The sequence below is a fragment of the Chionomys nivalis genome, chromosome 23 (genome assembly GCF_950005125.1).
Source record: "Chionomys nivalis chromosome 23, mChiNiv1.1, whole genome shotgun sequence".
Classification (NCBI taxonomy): Eukaryota; Metazoa; Chordata; class Mammalia; order Rodentia; family Cricetidae; genus Chionomys; species Chionomys nivalis.
In genome coordinates, this window is record NC_080108.1 from 24,246,247 (window position 1) to 24,266,096 (window position 19,850).

A 19,850-nucleotide genomic window follows, 5' to 3' on the forward strand; every position below is an offset into this window, starting at 1 on the left:
AGGACCCAATAAACTTCGCAAAGAGCATGTTCCAATTACAGCCGTGCTCAGCGGGACTGCAGTGGGCAAGTCAACATAGTCTTTCCTTGGAACGCAAGAATCTTTCTGTTTCCTTCCCCATCCATGTCACTCTCCTGCGGTAGCATGAACTTTGGGTCTAACTGAAGTCCCCCATCTTGTCATACCGGCCGCGAGACACGGAGTCCCAGCAAATGTCTCTGGGAAACCAACAAGGTCTCAGACAGGGTGACTGGCTCTAGGCTTGACTCTGCAGGAGCCCCTCCAGCAGGGCTTGTGGATGAGGAAGAGCCTATTGTCGCCAGTGTGCCAACATCTGGGATGCTGTCAGCATCTGCCAGTCAAGGAGCTGCAGCTGGCTCTGCACACCTCAAGGTCAGCAGGAAGCAGGGACTTTGGTAACCAGCCTGATTGCACAGCCAGGCTGAAGTACAGACAAGACTGAGATAGAGAACCTGATTAGAGAGAGAGAGAGAGATTGGTAAAATACTTCTTGATGGGACTCCTCTCCCTGGGACAAACTACACCATCAGCTGGAAACAGACGACACCATCAAAACAGTCCCTCTGTAAGGCTACCAGAAAGCAAGTGACATTCATGCAAGACCATATTCCAAATTATCCCAACAAAGATTTATTAAGCATGCCTTTGTGAGGTGTGGGTAGGTTAATTTGTAGTGCTTTTACTCTGTAAATATGTACCATATAACATTTTATATGCCTTAAATATACACAATAAAATGTGGTTTTGAATAAAAGGAGAGTCCAGGGAGGGGAGCAAAAGGGGTTTACCCTGATCTATAACTTACAGGTTTCCAAACACTAGGCCAATGTCATTGCTTCTCGACTTTACACATAAATTTTTATCTAAAGTGAATTTCTGAACTCAGCATCTCTTTCTCTTGGCCCTTTTCATCTTCTCGCAGCTTCTACTTCTCATTTCTGCTTCCCCTCACTAGTCTCACTTCTGCTGGCCAAAGAAGAGCTGGCCCCAAGCACCTGGCTTGGGTTTTAGACAAGAAAAAGCAAAGGAAACACCCGTTCCTATGGACGTCTGGGTACTGTCAATCTAGGCACTGGCTGCTCCTATTTCTGGAAGGGCATAGCCCTGAGACCTTCGGGGATCTCCATCTGTCACCTCTCAGTCTGCCACCTGCTGTATATCACAGACGTTCAATGCCACACATCAAAGCTAACTGATCTATGTGTTGCTGAGACGTTCCAAACTAGGATTTCTCAGCCCCAGGACCAATGGTGTTCTACAGTACCGGCCCTTACAATAGGGATTATCTTCCACACTGAGAGTTGCTTAGCTCTTCCTGGCCTCTGCATCATATTTGTCAGTAGCATTTCCATTCTAGCTGCGGCAACCAGCAATGTGTCCGAAGTTTTGTGTGGTTGAAAAAGCACTAGACAAAATAAATGTTTGTTAAATGACATGCCAAGGTGTCCAGTGTGGTGTCTGATATTTAATCACACCAAAACCGTTTTCCAGCTCAAATCGCATGTTTCCCAGACCCACTTAACCTCACAGGGTTTGTAGAAGGAGACTTTAGGGTTGGTGAGTCTTAATTCTTGGCAACAAATAGCCTTCTAAGAAGAAACCTGTACAGGTAAGATAGCTGTGACAGCCTTGAGTTACTCAGCACTGGGATGGGCTGTGTTCACCGCCATGGTTCATAGACCCTCATGGCAGTCCTTTGGGCCAGGGACCATGTATTTCACTTGATTTCAAGTCCTCTCCTCACTTCACGTCTCATACAATCACAGCCACCCTTCCCACCTGCTATCACGTGGAAATGGCTCCCAAAAGTTTACATGCTAAATTGTGTTAGAGGTGGCAGGACAGTTGAGAGGCGAGGCCTGATATAGGCCATGAGAAAAAGCCTCCAAAGGGATCAATATTCCATCAAGTCCATTGGTTCCCAAGATAGCAGTTTTTTTAAGTATTTTATTATTTTGTGTGCATGAATGTTTTGCCTGTATGTATGTTTGTGCACCATATGTGTGCAGTGACCAAGATGGCCAGAAGAAGGCATTGTCTCCTCTGGGACTGTAGTTACCAATGCATGTGAGCTACTATGTGAGTGTTGGGGATCAAATTCAGGTCCTCAGGAAGAGCAGAGAGAGATCTTAACCACTGAGCCATTGCTCGAGCTAAAAGCAAGTTCTTAAAAGAAAGACTTCTGTGTGCAACTGTTTCCCTTTTTTCTGCCATGCTGCAGCACAGCCGAGGCCTCTCCAGGACAAAGATGCCATGTCATGCCCTTTGGATTCTCTAGCTGCAGGAATCAGGAGCTAAAATGAACTTCTCTTCTTCTTAAACTACCCAGTGGCAGCTGTTTTGTTATAGCAACACAAAATGGTCTAACATGCCACAGCCTTCAGCAGCCCCATGACAGACTCCCAGTTAGCCCCACACACAGCTCACTGCTTCTCTGTCCTTCGTCCCCTGTTCCCTATCCATTGGCTGCTCCTTCTCTTTGGGCTGCCTCAGTCCCTTCCTTTCTCCCTGTGCAGGCTGCATCCTAGCAATCCAGCTCTGAGCTCTCCATCTGCCCTAAGAAAGATAAAAGGCTCCTCCTCCAAAATCCCAGCTGCCCATCACTGCCTAGATGCCAGCTCTAACCAGCTGGGAACAGGACAGACGGGTGCACGTGATATGGAGGGCTGCACTTATGGACCAAGGCTGGGTCAGTGCTGCTGTTTCCCTCTACCCCACATTGCCTGGGTGGCCCACTCCTATGCTCTGAGGCAGGCTTTCAAAGGTTGATCCAAGTCCTTTCGGTCGGACCAGGTTTTTACATTATCTGGAGAAAGTGTTAACCTGATGATGAACTTGATTTTTTTTTTCCTTACCGTTATTTGTTATATGCCATCAGATTTCTTGGTTCCAAGAACCTTACGATAGCATTCTAAGCAGGCCACAGATATGCAAAAATTACATTGTGCAGTGGGAGGTGTTTAAAAAAGAAACACATTAGTAAGATTGGATCTAGAGCACCAAGTGTTTGCAACAGTTTAAAATATTAATGCACGTTGGATGCCAAGGCTCAAGCAGACTCCTGTTTGGCAGGAACAATTTTGCATAGGTAATTAGATACACGTGCAAATATTTAACTATAAGCCAACACGTACGCCATTGAAGTACAGCGGTTCATCAGCTAGCCACCTGGTTGGCAGAGCCAATTAAAGATTCGCCCATGTTACAGCTATACCCTTCATCGTCTCTGTATTCTGGAAATGCAAACAATTAGGAAAATAGTAGGGGGAGGGTGAACAAATGATTGAAAGGTAATTCTGCATCCTAAATTCTCAGTGGAGGCCAAACTGCTGAAAATACGCAACCGTACATACTTATCTTTATGTTATTTTCATGTCTCCTGCAAGATTATGAGTTGCTGAGCTGGCTAAACGCAATCACACTCATTCTTCAATTGAGGTGGACTGTCAGCTACACACTTCGTGTAAAATGTGCACATCTGGGGAGGTGGGTGTAAGTCAATGGTGCAGCATTTGCCTTGCATGCGCAAAACCTGGAATTCAATCCCCAACACGCCAGAAATATAATAATTAGTATTTCCTAAATTTTAGTCAGCATACCCAAAATGAAGTCTAATCATGTGTTAAACAGTATGTGCCAATAAATAGAAATATATCCACACAGAAAACCCGACTGCAGAAACTTGTAATGAAGCTAAGATTTTCTAATCTCTGAATTCATCACATATCCTGAAGAACCATGTAGCAGGGAATTCATTATAGTGTTTAGGAATGAAAACATGTGTGTATTTGGAAGGTAGAATTGCTTGATCCCCAGCATGCCAACCTCCTGAGTGTCCAAGTAAAGAAAGCATCGTATATTCTATTAGGTTGTGGCCAGTGTGCAGCCAAATGTTCAACTTGTCCTTTGAGAAATAGAGCTAGCCCCCTCTCCATCCTGCCCTTGGTGGGTGTTGGGAGTCCCCCGAAGAACATTGCAGTGATGCGTGGAACTTTCTAGAACTTGCCTAGAGCATGATACCAAAATGTCATTGAAAACCATACATGTCCCCTGAGGTATAACTTTTGTTCCAAATGAGACTGAGCACACTAGGTGATGCATAGTACAGCTGGACCCAGTAGCATGAACTACAGTAGTGACAGATTGCCAAGGCTTCTAAGAACGAACATTTTTCAAGAAAGGCAGAGAAAATGTTAGCAGTGATGCTCAGAATTCAAGTCTTTCGCTTCTAAATTGTATATGAAGCCTTTCTGGATCCCTGCAAATCCAACCAAAGAATTTCCCGAGACATGTGATCTTCCTAAGGAACCCAGCATAACAAAGTGTGTGTGTGTGTGTGTGTGTGTGTGTGTGTGCAATGTGTATGAGCAGATGGGTGGGAACACTCACCAAGATGAACTGTGAGCTTTGAGGAGTCTCCCTTATCTGCCTCACATCTCTCTGTAGAGATACTGAGGTTACAGATGCCCAAAAATACTGCGGATTTGAGCACAGAGCTATCGCCCACCTAACCATCTCTCTGGTCCCATTGTTACAAGGCTTTTTATCTCATCTAAATGAGTGTGTCCTGCAAGAAAAACTCCAATCCCAATGTCAGGATGTACCTGCTTGTTTAATAGGTTGCTCAGACATTTTGATGAATTCTTTTTTTTTCTTTTTTTTTTAATTAATTCTTAAGATCTCAACCAGCCATGTGTTTGTATCTTCAAGCCGAGGACCTGCTATCCACATCATTTTGTTGCATTGGCAATAGGGGGCCAGGTAAACGCTACCATGTTCACACCTTCTGCTCCTTGTAGACCCATTTCAATTATTTCACTTGGAAAGCCGACCTTGTGGGTGGGGGGACAGAGATTGCCATTGGATAAACAAACGGGCTTAGTCCGTCTGGCTCACTCACCACATGAGCCTGGTCAGCCCTTTACCATTTTCATGCCTCACCCCCCTTAGCCATAAAAATGTCATGATAACATGTATGATAGGATCATCATGTCCCACTACATGCTGGATACCTCATACATCCAGTCCCCCGGGGGAAAACACAAAATCCCAAACTACAAGGCACCAAGCAACCCTCAGAGTTGTTGCTACCCGATCATTTTGCTGGTGAACAGAATTTTATTCTCCTATAATAGTGAGTAGCATTTGGTAACTGAGGAAATCTTAGAAATTTCCCTAGTAACGTCTTCACCTAATAGGTCACGATATGGCCTTCTATAGGGATTGAGCTGATGTACCAGACTGACACCAATGACTTCTGTATCTACTTTACTTTTTAAACTGAAATTATTTTACACTCACAAGAAGTTGCAAAATAACATAAAACCAGTGCCCTGGCATAGAACAGAAATACCAAATATTCAGGCTGAGGAGATGGATTAGTGAGTAATGTGTCTGCTTCGAAGATGTGAAGACCTGAGCTAGACCCCAGCACTACACAAAATTTGGATGAAGTGGCACATACCTATCATCCCAAAGCTGGGAAGGCAGAGTCAGAAAGATGCCTGGGGCTCACTGGTCAGTCATTCCAGTCAAATCTGAGAGCTCCGAGTTCTGTGGGAGACCCTGCCTCAAAAAGTAAGGAGGAGGGCTACTGGGGGAGAACCTTGAAATCAACCTCTGGCCTCTATGAGCACACACATGCTCATACCTTTACACACACACAGATGGACAGGCAGACAGACAGAGACAGAGGAAGGATGGAAAGAGGGAGGAAGGGGGAAGAGAGAGAGGCACACATATATACACAAAGAAATAAATATAAAATTGATTGTAATTATATGCCCAAAAGACACTCCAGGTGAATTTCCATTCCACCATGAAGAGAAGGAAGTATGAACACACTATTAAAGACACAATCTCTGAAATCCCAATGCTTCAGTTCAAATCCCGGTCTGGGATGTTCACTACCTGTGTGGCTCTGGCCAGGCCACTCTGTGCCTCCATTTCCCCTTCTAGAGATGACTGCAATTGTACGATATCCCTCATAGGGTTTTGGTGAAGATTAAATAAGGTGGTGCTTTTAAAAGATTGCTTGGCCTGTGCTTCACATTCAATGAATGAAAAATCTTGGCCTATAAGGCCACCATCCTCCTCTCGGAATCCCGAGACTTCCCTGAAAGATAAGGCCTGAGGGATTCTGAAGGGCGGGGGGTAAGATGGAGTGGGTGAGTCACTGAGCAGAGAAGGCCAGGTCAGTGTCTGTGAACCCAGGATCACCCCCCCAAGGGCACCAGACTGTGTACCCCTCCCAAGGCTGTTTGATCACATTGCTACGGATTTTCAGTCACAACAGTTTTGTGGAGGGTTTATTTTCTTTCTTTCAGTTCTAGGTCCCACTTGCCCTGCATTGGTAGATGGAAAAAAAAGTGAGAGGTCAAAGAAAATATAGGCCAATGAAAATAACATGGCAGCAAGAAATTAATTGCAGAGCCTGTTTAATATGACAGGGGACCCCCTAAAATCCTATTATGTCGTTCCCGGCTTCCCTCCGTCATGCGCGCAGGTTCTGGGCACAAAGGCCAGGGCAGGCTCCCCGGTGCATTGCTGCATTAATTTGACATTTCTGCCTCCAATTAACCTTACGTTTCAACTATTTTCTAAAGATTGTTCTTTTAATTTGCGATAAGGTTATTTTTTTTTCCAATGGTGTTTCACAAGCTTGTGCACAAAGGCCTGTTGAAGAAAATCTAGCCGAGTGGCTGCATGTTCCAAGGTAACACACTGTTGTTTATACTTTGCCTATTCACAAGCATACAGGCGAGGTAAGGGAGAGCTTTCTGCGGTGGAAGTTGGTGGGCACGGGTGGGTGAACCTATGATGGCACAGTGGGCATTGTGAGCCAATTAGGCTGCATTCCAAGGCAAGAGCAAAGAAACCTAAGTAGAATCACACTGGATTATAAAGGCTGTGGGAATAGATTATCCAGAGGGTAAAGAGCTTACCACAAAAGTATGAGGACCTGAGTAACTCCATGGAGGCAAAGACGAGGGGATCACTGAGGCTCCCTTGCCAGCCGATCCTGACTATCTGTGAGTTCCAGGTTCACCAGGAAGGCAAGGAGCAACAGAGGACACCCCAACATCTACCTCTGGCCTCCACATGTACTCATACACATGTGCACACATCCATATATACCACATGCTTCAAGGCAACATATTGAGCTCAGTCTAACTAGTTTGCTGAAAACTTGCGCACAAACGTTTGCCACACAAACATGAGGACCTGGGTTCAATACCCAGGACCTACATAGAAGCCTGGCATAGTGGCTCTAGCTTGTTATCCAAGTGCTGAGGAGGCAGAGATACCAGTTTCTGGCAAACTGATATAGACCAATCAGTGAGCTCCAGGTTCAGTAAGAACTTATCTCAAAAAAATAAAGTGGGGAGTGATGGAGAAAAATACTTGACATTGCTCGCTAGTCTGTATCCAATTCGCGCACACACCCGCACACACACAGTGTTCACAAAAACAAAGAGACACACAAATACACACAAGAAGTGAGATGCAATTGGAGGAAGATAGCTTAGGGGTGTTCAATTAAAGTGACAATTGAGACCCCACCCCTTTCTTTCTCATTTGCTTCCTGCCCGCCATGAGGTGAGTACTTCCTCAACTAAACTCTCTCCACCAAGATGTTCTGCCCTCCACAGACCCAATAGCAAAAGAGCCAAGCAATCACAGACCAAAGCCCCTGAAACAACTATCTCGGGGATCTGTCACAGTGGCAGAAGTCTGACTCACACACCCTCCATCACCCCTGTCTAGCTTGCTGATTCCTGAAGCATAGAAAGTTTGAGGACTGGGAAATATGCCTTGGAGTTCTGCCATCTCTGTGCAGCTGGTACTGTGGCCAGTGCCAACCCACTGGACACACCGGGATGTCTTGTTCTTCTTTCAGTAACTCATTTTCTGAATGACTCTAGCTCCAAGTGGAACTTGACTTGGCCCCTGTAGATCCACAATTTATTATCTGTAAAGCCTTTGGGGTAAGAGGTCCTGCTGTAATTTCCTTTAAAAGCCGCCACCTTGGAGTTAGAGCAATGGCTCAGTGGTGACCACTGGCTACTCTTGCAGAGAACCTGGGTTTGGTTCACCACAACTAACTGTAACTCCAGTTTCAGAGGCTCCAACATCCTCTCCTGACCACCACAGGCACATTGTAAGCATCTGTACAGATAGGCAACACACTAACACACATTTTAAAAACCATCACCTTTTGACTCCTTCTGTGGGAAATGCACTAGGCTGTATAAGATCCTTGGGGAATGACAAAGATGAGCATGAAGAATTCTTTTCTCAGTCATGCCTACACACTGTTTAGAACATCTAAACCTTGTGGAACAAGTACCCAGCCCAGATACCTACTACGGGATCCCTAGGGCAGATACGCTGATTCAGAATCTGTGCTTAGTAAGATGATGGGTGAGCATGTGTGCCTCTGGAAGAACAACCCACAAGAGATCTCCTAAAGGGAGCTAGGCAGAAGTGAGAGGAGGGGAGAGCCTTCCGCTCAGCATATAGCTCTGGCTTGTGGAAAGACGAGAAGAAAGAGCCAACTGAGAAAGAAGAACTTTCCATGGTGGTACAATCCCAACAGAGCCATGAGCAGTCCAACACCGGTTCAAATGGACTGTTACCCCTCCATATCTGTACCCCTATGGAGGGTCAATAACAGGGCACCCCATACATAACAGACCTGTACCTAGATAAAAGGGCATGATTGGCTGAGGGTAGAGCTTACCACAGGGCACTTGCCTAGTCAAGTAAGGTCCAGGCTTCCACCCCCAGCACTGCAAAAATCAATACATAAAGAAAAGAGAGTTGTGATGCTCACATGCACCTGCAGGCATCCTACCCTACACTAGTTTTGCTAGATGACTTGCAATACCCAATACACGGCAAACACTGTGTAAGGAGCTGGGATGCTGCATCGCTTAGAGAGTACCATCAAGAGAACTTACCTGTGTGTGCTCAGTACAGGTGTTGTTTGATTTTTCCACAGCTAAAGCCATGGCTATGAACAGAAGGCCACCAACTGTCATCATTGTGAGGTATTCCTGCCTACATTCATCTCTTACCCATTTTCCTTTATGCCAGATGCCCTTGACTGTTTTATTTTAAAGGCTTATTTTGTTTTTAATGTGTGTGTGTGTGTACATATGTATGTGGGGGCAAGGGTATGAGCATGGGAGTTCTGGTGCCCACTTGGTATCCAGAAGAAGGCCTTGCATTCCTTTGACCTGGACTCAACAGCTGCCTGCTATGGATCCTGGGTAATGAACCCAGGTCCTTTATAGCAGTACACACTCTGGACCACTGAACCATCTCTCCAGAACCTCACATGGTTTTTTTGTGTGTGTCCTTCCTTCAATATAAGCCTTGAAACATGTGTAATATACAATATGTTTAAAAATTGAAATAAATCCATGTTATTGATTGCATGGGGTTATCTCTTCTCAAAATATAGTCTCTATCATTGACCATTTGGACCACTTCTTTACCAAGCCAAAGCGTCATGACCCATTTTATCACTGAAATAGCAAGGATGATTTCTAAGCACACTCAAAACAACAGATAGACCATACCCACATTTGATAGAATTTACGTTCTCCAGTTAGTGAAGAAAAAATTTCCCAGCATTTGGTGCTCACAGAAAGGAATAAAAAGATGTGTTTTTTTTTTCACACTTCAGGCATCAGATGCTAAGTTTTAAAATACCCTACATGGTGTGAACTTAGCTTACAACATCAAGTGCAGCTTTTCCAAGTCTGAAACCAAGCAGTTAAGAAATAAAGATGTCAGGCGGCGAAACACACATGTGTGGAGCGTCAAGTTGTTAAATTGACACACATGTGGGAGAGAGCAGTCATTCACATTCAGATAGTCAGCTGGAGGTCCTCCCATAAATCAGCCTCCAGCCTCCAGAGGGCACGCATGCACAACAGTGCACACACTGCACACACACATGCATGCACACGCATCCACAGTCTTTTATAAAACACACCAGCTGAAGCACAGTTTGTCTTTTGTATTCAAGTGTCATTCCATATGTGTATGCACTTGACATTGTCATCAGACAGAGAAAGCTGCACAAAAGCCCGAGGAAACTACTCTTTCTCCCCTTTCGTTTCCATTTTGTGTGTGTGCTGCGCTGGCTGTGGTTTCTTAGGTGTCATTTGGTTTTGGTGTTTTGTTTGGAGACAGGATCTCTCACTGGTTAGCTGTCCAGCAAATCAGGTATATGTCTGTCTCTACCATGATGTTCCCTGAGTCGTGTAGGGGAGGTTATAGGTACTCCATTTAGAGCTGGACACTTAACAGTCATTTAGCCCCAGCTCTTTGGCCAACTAAATGCTGTTGTGTGAAGTTTTACTCTTCTGGCTTTTAGGGGAGCCTGCCACCCAGCTCCCAAATCAATCACCCTGCCACCCAGCTCCCAAATAAATCACACATGGAGGCTTACATTTAGTTATGAATGCCCGGCCTTAGCTTGGCTTGTTTCTGGCCAGCTTGTCTTATCTTAAATTATTCTATCTACCTTTTGCCTTTGGGCTTTTATCTGTTTCTATTCCTATATACCTTGCTATACTTTTTGCTCCATGGTGTGCTATGTAGCTGGGTGACTGGGTCCTTCTCTTCTTGTTCTCTTGCTCCTCCTTTTCCTTGTTTCTCCTTCTATCTATACAATTTATAGGTGGGCCTGCCGGCCCCACCTATCCTTGCTCCTGCCTTGCTATTGGTCATTTGGTTCTTTATTAGGACCATCAGGTATTTTAGACAGGCAAATAATCACAGCTTCACAGAATTAAGCAAATGCAGCACAAACAAAAGTCACACACTTTAAAATAATGTGCCCCAAAACCGATCATTACAAAAAGACACTTCTCCTGTCAATGTTGAGAAAAATCAATAATCAGTGAGTATAAGCTTAGGCGCTTAGAAGGCAGTTTGACAACATGTCTGTTTATCAGGACAGCAATAGAGGCTCTTCTGCTAAGACCTATGACCTCCCTGCCCGGCTTTGCGTCAGGTGCCAGCACCAGTCATGAGTTCCCTCCTGTGATGCAGGCATCAAATCTGATCAGAGAGCAGTTGGTTTATCACAAATTTTTCTTTTCTGTGATAAAATAGCATGACGCAGCAATTTATAGAAGAAAGAGGGTTTTTTGCCCTACAGTGCCATAATGACAGGGGTGATCTGGTAGGCAGTAGCAGACATGGTGTCAGAAGCAAGAAACTGAGAGCTCACAATTTGAACCTCAAGTGTGAAGCAGAGAGAGCTAGCCAGAAGTTGACAAAGTTTCTTAATCTCAAAGTCTGGCCCCAGTGGTTTATATACTCCCTCCAGCCAGTCTGTACCACATAAGCCTCCCCAAAAGCACCACAGCTGGGAACCAAATGCCCAAGACTATGAGGGACATTCCTCATTAAATCCATACCAGTTGGTTGCCTAAATAACAACCATGCCGCTGTTGCACCTTCTTGAGTCCATTTTGTCTGTTAGGTCAGTTCTGTAACATGTAACTGTAACTGTAGGTCAGTACTGTAACATTTAACTATAGGTCAGTACTGTAACATTTAATTATAGGTCAGTACTGTAACATTTAATTATAGGTCAGTACCGTAACATGTAACTGGCGGTCAGTACTGTAACATGTAACTGTAACTGTAGGTCAGTACTGTAACATTTAACTATAGGTCAGTACTGTAACATGTTACTGTAGGTCAGTACTGTAACATTTAACTATAGGTCAGTACTGTAACATTTAACTATAGGTCAGTACTGTAACATGTAACTGTAGGTCAGTACTGTAACATGTAACTGTAGGTCAGTACTGTAACGTGTAACTAAAGGCCAGTACTGTAACATGTAACTAAAGGTCAGTACTATAACATGTAACTGTAGGTCAATACTATAACGTGTAACTGTACCTGCAGGTCAGTACTGTAACACCTTTCTGATGGAATTCTCAAGGAGTTTCCCATATCTGGTACTGATTCTCATTTAACAGCTTATGTCTTTTGAGGAAAGCACTGCCCCCTGTCCCTCAACACAAACCTCCACTCAAACTCCCTCCTAAGTTACTATTATCTTTAAATGCCTTTAGTTTGTTTTATGTGTATCAGTGTTTCCTCTGCATGTATGCCTGTGTACCATATGAATGTCTGGTCTCACAGAGGCCAAAGAGGGCATCGAATCTCCTGGGACTACAGTTCCAGATGGTCGTGAGTTGCCATATGGATACTGGGAATTGAACCCAGGACCTTTGGAAGAGCAGCTAGGGCTTTTAAATAACAAACTCTCTTTCCGACCCTAATTGTTATTCTTTAATGGGCTTACATAATATTGAATAAGGTTTTTCATACATCCTTTGTTTGATAAATTGCAAAATGAATACATAATAAATAAATAATAAATTCTTCCTCTTTTAAGTTGCTTCATGCCAGATACTTTGTCAGGAAAACATTTGCATATGTGGGAGGGGCGTGAGTGTGTGTGTGTGTGTGTGTGTGTGTGTGTGTGTGTGTGTGTGTGTTTAAATTCCAGAGATAACCATGTGGATGGAAATTAACTATTACTGTTTCTCTACATACTTAATAATCATGCATCCCATATCCCAGAACATCTAAAAGAATGTAATTGTCATAAAGAAACAATAAAAGTTTAATGTGATGGATATGCTAATTACCCTAATTTGCTTAACCTTCAGTCTAAGCATGAATCAAAACATCACATCATTCCTCACAGATAAATACAGTCACTATGACCATCTTCTAAAAACCCATGACAAGTTTTTCTCTTGTGCTTTAAGATTCTTAATCCTCCCAGGCATCATAGAGTATTTCTCCATAATTCAGACACTTGGCATCCTCTTGTTGCTTACATTTTTTAAAATATATTTTTATTAATTCATTGAGAATTACATAAATGTAATAATGTATTTCTATCATATCCATGCCCCATTCCTTCCAGATCTACACCCCACTTCCCACTCCACCCCCACACCCCTTCCAGGTCTCTGTCCTTTTCTGCTTGTTTGGATTTTAACCTATCCAGTCTGATTTGTGCTATGGGACATGGCTGACCTACCAGTGACCACACTCTTTAAATAACAGACTCTTTTTTCTTCAGAAGTCATCAGCTGCAATAGCTCCTCATCTACGGATGGGTCTCCTGAGTCCTCCCTATCTCCACACTGGAATGTGACTGGTTTGATGCTGCACACATCTTAGGCAGGCAGCCACAGCCGTTTTAAGTTTATGAGGGCAGCGGGCCTGTCATGTCAAGAAGATGCTGCTCTGCTTTGATTCTCCCTGACCTCCGGCTCTCAAGAACTCTTCTGCAATGGTCCCTGAGCCTCCGGGGAGGAAATCTGATATCCATTTGTGACTGAGCACTCCAGAGTCACGTGTTCTCTGCCCTGTGACCAGTCGTAAGCTTCTGTGGTAACTGCTGTTCACTGCATAAAGAACGTCTCTGACGGGGTCTGAGAGCTGCACCAACCTATGAATGCCCAACATCCCAGTTTGCAATATCACATCTACAGATCCAGGCATTGGAGGAAGTCAAAAAAATTATTCTCAAAATTCTGTCCTTCTGTTTGTGTGCTGTTGTTTTACGTTTAAGTCATCTTATCCAGTTACTTTCTTTTTCTGTTTCATGGGTGCATGTTTCTGGAGATAAAGGTGGTTGCATCCCCAGCCCTACTTACTCATTCCTTATTTGTTCTATAAGGATAGCCAAGGAACAAAAGGGATGGCTACTTAAATCTTATTCTAACTTCACAGTTCCCTTTTATTCTTAAAACTGATCAATATATGTGTTTGATTGAATTAATACAGTTTTATTTTATAGAATTGTTCCCAGTTATCTCTGTATACTACAGCCAGTCAGTAAGGAAAGTTGAATCTGTAATTCCCTAAATGTTTTTTGTTTAAATATGGTATTAGGGTTGGTAGAAATTAAGTGATCTTGACATATCAGTGTAATAAGGATTTCTTCTCCATATTCTGTGGGAAGTCCTGCTCCCAACTCTCGGAGGACCCATAAGACCTGGAAGATGCAGTGTCCCCTATTCCTGGAGACTGGCATAGGACCCTGGAAGTGGCATGCCTCTCCTTTGTGTGACAGGAGGCTCTGCACCATTCCCCCACTAGAAAATCCTCTTGTCTAACTTATGGAGACTGCAGACAGACAAATTGTCAGGGAGACTTCAATGCATCGCTATGACCAATAGTTTTTTTTTCTAACAGGATCTCAATTGGGAAAATAGGATCACACCAAACTGAAATGTTCCTGCCAAGTGAAGCTACAGCATAGGAGAAGTGTTTGCCAACTATTGATCTGACAAAGGATTAATATCTAGACTGTATCTATGGGAGCAGAAATGTATGCATATATACATATATGGAAGTATAAGAACTTGGCAGCAAAAGATAACTAATCTTATGGTTTGGATATGAAATATTCTCATAGACTCGTGGATTAAAATCTAGATTCCAGGCTGGTAGTGCTATCTGGGGAGGATCCAGAACACTAAGGAGGTTAGCTAGAGGGAGTAAATCACTGTGGGTGGGGTCCCTGTTCCCTCCCCTCTCTCTTTTTCTTCTCTGCCTGAGAGCAGGTCCCTTGATGTATCATATTCCTGCCCCTCTCCTTTCCCCTTCCCTTTTATCTTCTTTTCTTCCAGCCCCCACCCCCATGTCTCTCCTCCTCTCTTCTTCCAGTTTTCAAAATGGATAACTGATCTGAATGGGCATGTGTTGGCTAGTTTTATGTCAACTTGACTCAAGCTAGCATCATCTGAGAGGAGGGACCCTCCATAAGAACAATGTGTAGGCAAGTCTGAAGGATGTTTTCTTAGTGATTGGGGCGGGGAGGTAACAGCGTGTGTGGGTGAAGCCACTCCTAGGATGCTGATCCTGGGTTCTGTAAGAAAGCAGGCTGAGCAGCCATGGGGAGCAAGCCAGTAAGCAGCACCCCTCCATGACCTCTGCATCAGCTCCTGTCTCCAGGTTCCTGCCCTGTTTGAGTTCCTGTTCTGATGTCCTTCAATGATGAACAGTACTGTGGAAATATAAGCTTTTCTCCCCAAGTTTCTTTGGTCACGGTGTTTCATTGCAACAATAGTAATCCTAACCAAGACAAGACACTTTTCATTTTAAAAAAAAAAGTCAATAATTATATGAGAACTTCTCAATCTTATTACCCATTAAGAGGTGTAAATCAAAATTCAGCAATATGTCATCTCACCCCAGATAGAATGGCTATTTAATATTAAATAAATAACGAATGCTGTTGGGGATTTGAATAAAAGGGAACTCCTTTGGTGGGAATATAAATTAATGCAGCCATCAGAGAGAACAGCACGTGGCTTTTAGAGACACTACAAATCAGCCTAGCATGCGACCCAGCTGTCCTCTTCCTCCTAGTCTCTCCAAACAAAATAAAACCAGCATTCTAGCAGGTGGCTGCACACTCAGCGAGCGTGGCAGTATCCACAAGGCTGAGACAGGAACGACTCCAGACAGCTTGGCAGCGAACAGGCAAATAAAAGCATGTAGAGTCGCTGGGACAGTAGCTCAGTTGGCAGAGCATACAAGAGGCCTTGAGAGTCGCCTCCAGCACTGCCTAAAACTGCAAAGTGTGGTGGCACCTACCTGTAACCTCAGCACTCGGGAGGTGGAGGCAGGAGGACCAGAAGCTCAAGGTCATTATGGCCTCCTGAGAGTTTGAGGCCAGCTTGGGCTACATCCTGCTTAAAAGTGGGGAAGGGACCAAAAACGAGCAAATCTACATAACGGAGTATTGGCCTGAAAGAATGAAATCCTAGCATTTAGAGCCAATGGGTAGAAGTGTTGAACATCATGCAAAATAAATGAAGCCGTGCACAGAGAGATGTATCATGTGAAAGCTGAAAACAAGGGAAGTTGACTTGAGCATAGAATAAGGGTTATTAAAGGAAGGGAGAGAGTTAGGGAGGGAAGTGGGAGCAAGGGAGGCTTGGGTTTAACTGGTACTCAGCAGACTGAAGCAAACACTGAGTGGCATTTAAATAAACAACACGTGCTCATCAAAAAAAAAAAATACGGTAAGAGAGATCCAGCTTCTCAACCTTCAATCCAGCTTCTATTTGGGGGTCCTAAGTGGTTTTTATGTGGTGAAGTTACACACCCTGCAGGTTTGTTCCTCGGAACCCTGAAGTGAAAACAATAGTTTCTATAAAATGGGGACCTCTAACCCCATTCCAGCACTCATAGGCATCCCAAGCTGGGGCTCCAACTGTCCGCCCCATCCACACTCATACGCATCCCAAGCTGGGGCTCCAACTGTCCGCCCCATCTACACTCATACGCATCACAAGCTGGGGCTCCAACTGTCCGCTGTTTATTTAAGCTAGTTTTACTCAAAAGACTAAACATTCAGGCCCGGAGGGCTTCACCCTCCTGAAAATATTTAACATCTGAATGAAGCTGGCAGGCTTGGCAGAAGGGTAGCAGACATTTTATGTTCCGGGCTCTCTGCCCCAGTATTTAATACCTAAAACATAAGTAGATAAAGACGCCTCATGAGAATTGTATTTGCTAAACTAAATGCTGTCGGTGAAATTTTTTATTTTACCTTCTCAACGGTGAATGTTATAAGACATTTCGCATCCTCTGTGTCCCCATTGGATGAATTTGCCCTGAAAACAAACGTTAGTGTGTAAAATGAAGATCCAGAGGCTATTAGTGTGATCCAACCGCTGTATGAGGCATGAACCCAGGAGCAATGAGGCAGAGACGTGGATGGAGGGTCAGAGACAATAAAATTATATGGCCCTCTCCCTTTACTGCCCTTTGGGATTAACGCCAAAAGGCCCATTCCACAATTGACTGTAGAATGGAATAACAGGGCTTATTGGACTTTTCCAGAAGGCATGTCTAGGCCACCTTCTTTCCCACGATTGTGTCAGCAATACCAGCAATATTTCTTGAGCACCTGTCATACAAAGCTCACAACCGAGTGCTGCAGGAGAAAAACAAGCTAGCGCCATGCCTCTGAGGGGCAGACACTGTCTTCTCTCTCATTCATAACTTCCTAGTTCGTGCAAAGATGTGGCTGAACCACAGGGTCATGAGAGCATCGGAAGCATACAGAAGCAGAGATGCACAAAAGACTCCTCACAGCCACAACTCTGACAGCCTCAAGGCCTCAGAGAAACAGGCATGTCTTCAGTTGCTAAGCTTCAGACCTCCATCATCTATCTCTGTCTCTCTGTCTGTCTCTGTCTCTCTCTCTTTCTCTCTCTTTCCTTCTCCCTCTCAGTTTCCTATTTGAGGATAAAAATGTGATCAACTTCCAGCTCCTGCCTATCCACCTGCTGCCATGTCTTCCCCTCCATGATAGATGCTACGGCTCTAGAATTAGGAACCAAAATAAACCCTTTCTTCCTTGAGTTGTTTCTGGTCGTGATACTTAACATAGCACCCGAAAAGTAGCTAATACATGGGTACTTTGGTAGATGACTGAATCAGATGAAGTCAAAAGGGTGGATCCCTTCTAATGGGATTAGTGTTAGTGTCCATCTAAGAAGAGAGACCACAAAGCTCCTAATGCCCCCCCTCCCTTTCTCTGTCACGCTGTCACTATCTGGACTTATGAGAAACAAATGCCTCTTGTTACATCACCAGGACAATATTCCCTAAAGACTAACCGAGCTAAAGCATCAATTAAATTTTTTATCTGTTTTCTCCTTCTTTTTCCCCTATGCTCTTGGCCATGAGGAGGACAGAAGCCAGAACTTAAGAGATGTCCCTCCCTGGTGGAGAAAAGAAGCTAAAACTCTAAGCAGAACCTCTTCAGAGAGGAAAGTATTACAAAGTATTCCTTCTTCATGCAGACTGTTTGTTGGCCAAGCTATGGACCTTCTACTACCTCAGAATGAGTTGTGTGGTCATGGGCTCCAGGCATGACAGGCTATCCCCATGGAAAAGGGACTGTCTTGTGCCTATGAACAGTCACCATAACCAAGGAAACTTATAGAATAAAGTATTTAAAGGGGACTTACAGTTTCATAGGCTGAGCCTGTGACTGTCATGGAGGGATGTGTAGAAGCAGCCTGCTTGGTGCTGGAGTAACAACTGAGAGCTCACATCTGACCCACAAGCACAAGGCAGAGAGCTAACTAGGAATGGGGTGGGTTTCTGAAACCCCAAGCCAGTGACACACCTCCTCCTCCTCCAAGGCCACACTCCCTAATACTACCCAAACAGTTCTACCAACTGGGAACCAAGCACTCAAACACCTGAGCCTATGGGGGACATTCCCATTCAAACCACCGCATGGACAGTGGGGAGAAACAGAGACACATTTTAACTACATCCTCAAGGTTAAGTGAGTCGTGGGCAAACCCTGGGACAGTAACATGTGGCCAATGGGAAGGGAGTGTAGGATAGATTTTTTCTCTTGATTTCTTTCTCATCATAACTGTTTATTTCTCTGTATTTTAGGATCAACTTATCTCATTTAAAATGCACACACATGTACACATGCATACACACACATATAAACATATACATACACACATACATAATGTACACACAAACATACACACATGTACACACATACACACACACACATGAAAGTAAGAAGGGCACTTGTTGGGAAGGTTTCAGTGGGGGTGTGGGGTTGAGAGAGGGGAGTGGGTTTGAAGGAGCAGAGTAGGGTTGAGAGAAGAGAATAGTATTGAGAAGGACTATATAATGTGTGAAAAAAGATATTAAATATCTTTTTAATGAGCATGGTAGCACACACTCAAAATCTCAGCACTCTAGAGATAGAGGCAAGAGGGTCAGGAGTTCAAGGTCAAGGTCATTCTCTGATGCATAGAGAAGTAGAGGCTGGTGGCTCACAACCATCTGAAATGAGATCTGGTGCCCTCTTGAGGAAGAGACCTGGTCAGTCATCCTCATCAACTTAGACCATGAAACCCAATATGAATAAATTCAACAGAACCGCCATTTATGGGCTGGGCTACATGAAACCTTGTTTCCAAACAAAGAAATAATAGGGAAGACTCGCCAGCTTTGCACAGATGACGGGGCCTTTCTGATGAGAAAGCAGTGCTGTTCTTAGCAAATAGGAAATCAACTTTAAGACTGCAAGTTATCTAAATTACTCTAACCCTCCATGAAGCTCTCTGTTTGATCCTTTGTGGTAGAAATGAGTATTTTTTCTGTACCTGCTCTCGTGGAGATCATGTCAAGCAGGTGTGAACCTAGGATTTCATTGCTCTCCACTTAGGGGAAGTGAAGTCAAACGGCTGGTAAATTAAAGCAGCAAAGATGTCAGACCATGACCTCTGGATCAAGGCCACTGTTCCCTCCCAGAGACCAGAACTTGCTCCAGAGAGGAAGTTCATGAGTGGACAAGTTCAACAAGGACCTGAAGTCAAGCCTAGCAGCACTGTTACTCACTGGGAGACAGGGGATGTAGCCGCTAAAAGGGGGAGGACTGATGCCTCACTCAAGAGGGAGAGAGCTGCAGTTTAAACTAGGGAGCATTAAGACCCTCTTCCTAGTAGGTCCTCAGAGGGCATACAGATGGCAGCTGTGGTTTGAATGTCCCCTTCAAACCCCACGTTGGCATTCAGTTGTCACTGTGATAATGTGGAGATGTGAAGGTTTTAAGAGATGGCTATTATGAGGGAAGAGTCCTCAAGGATAGATTAAAGATGACATGGGGGATAACACTCCCCAGAATGGGCTGCTGTGAGCATGGAGTCTCATCTGCTCCGGCTCCATCTTTCTCTGATGCTCATCTGCCTTTCTGTGATGAGCTTACA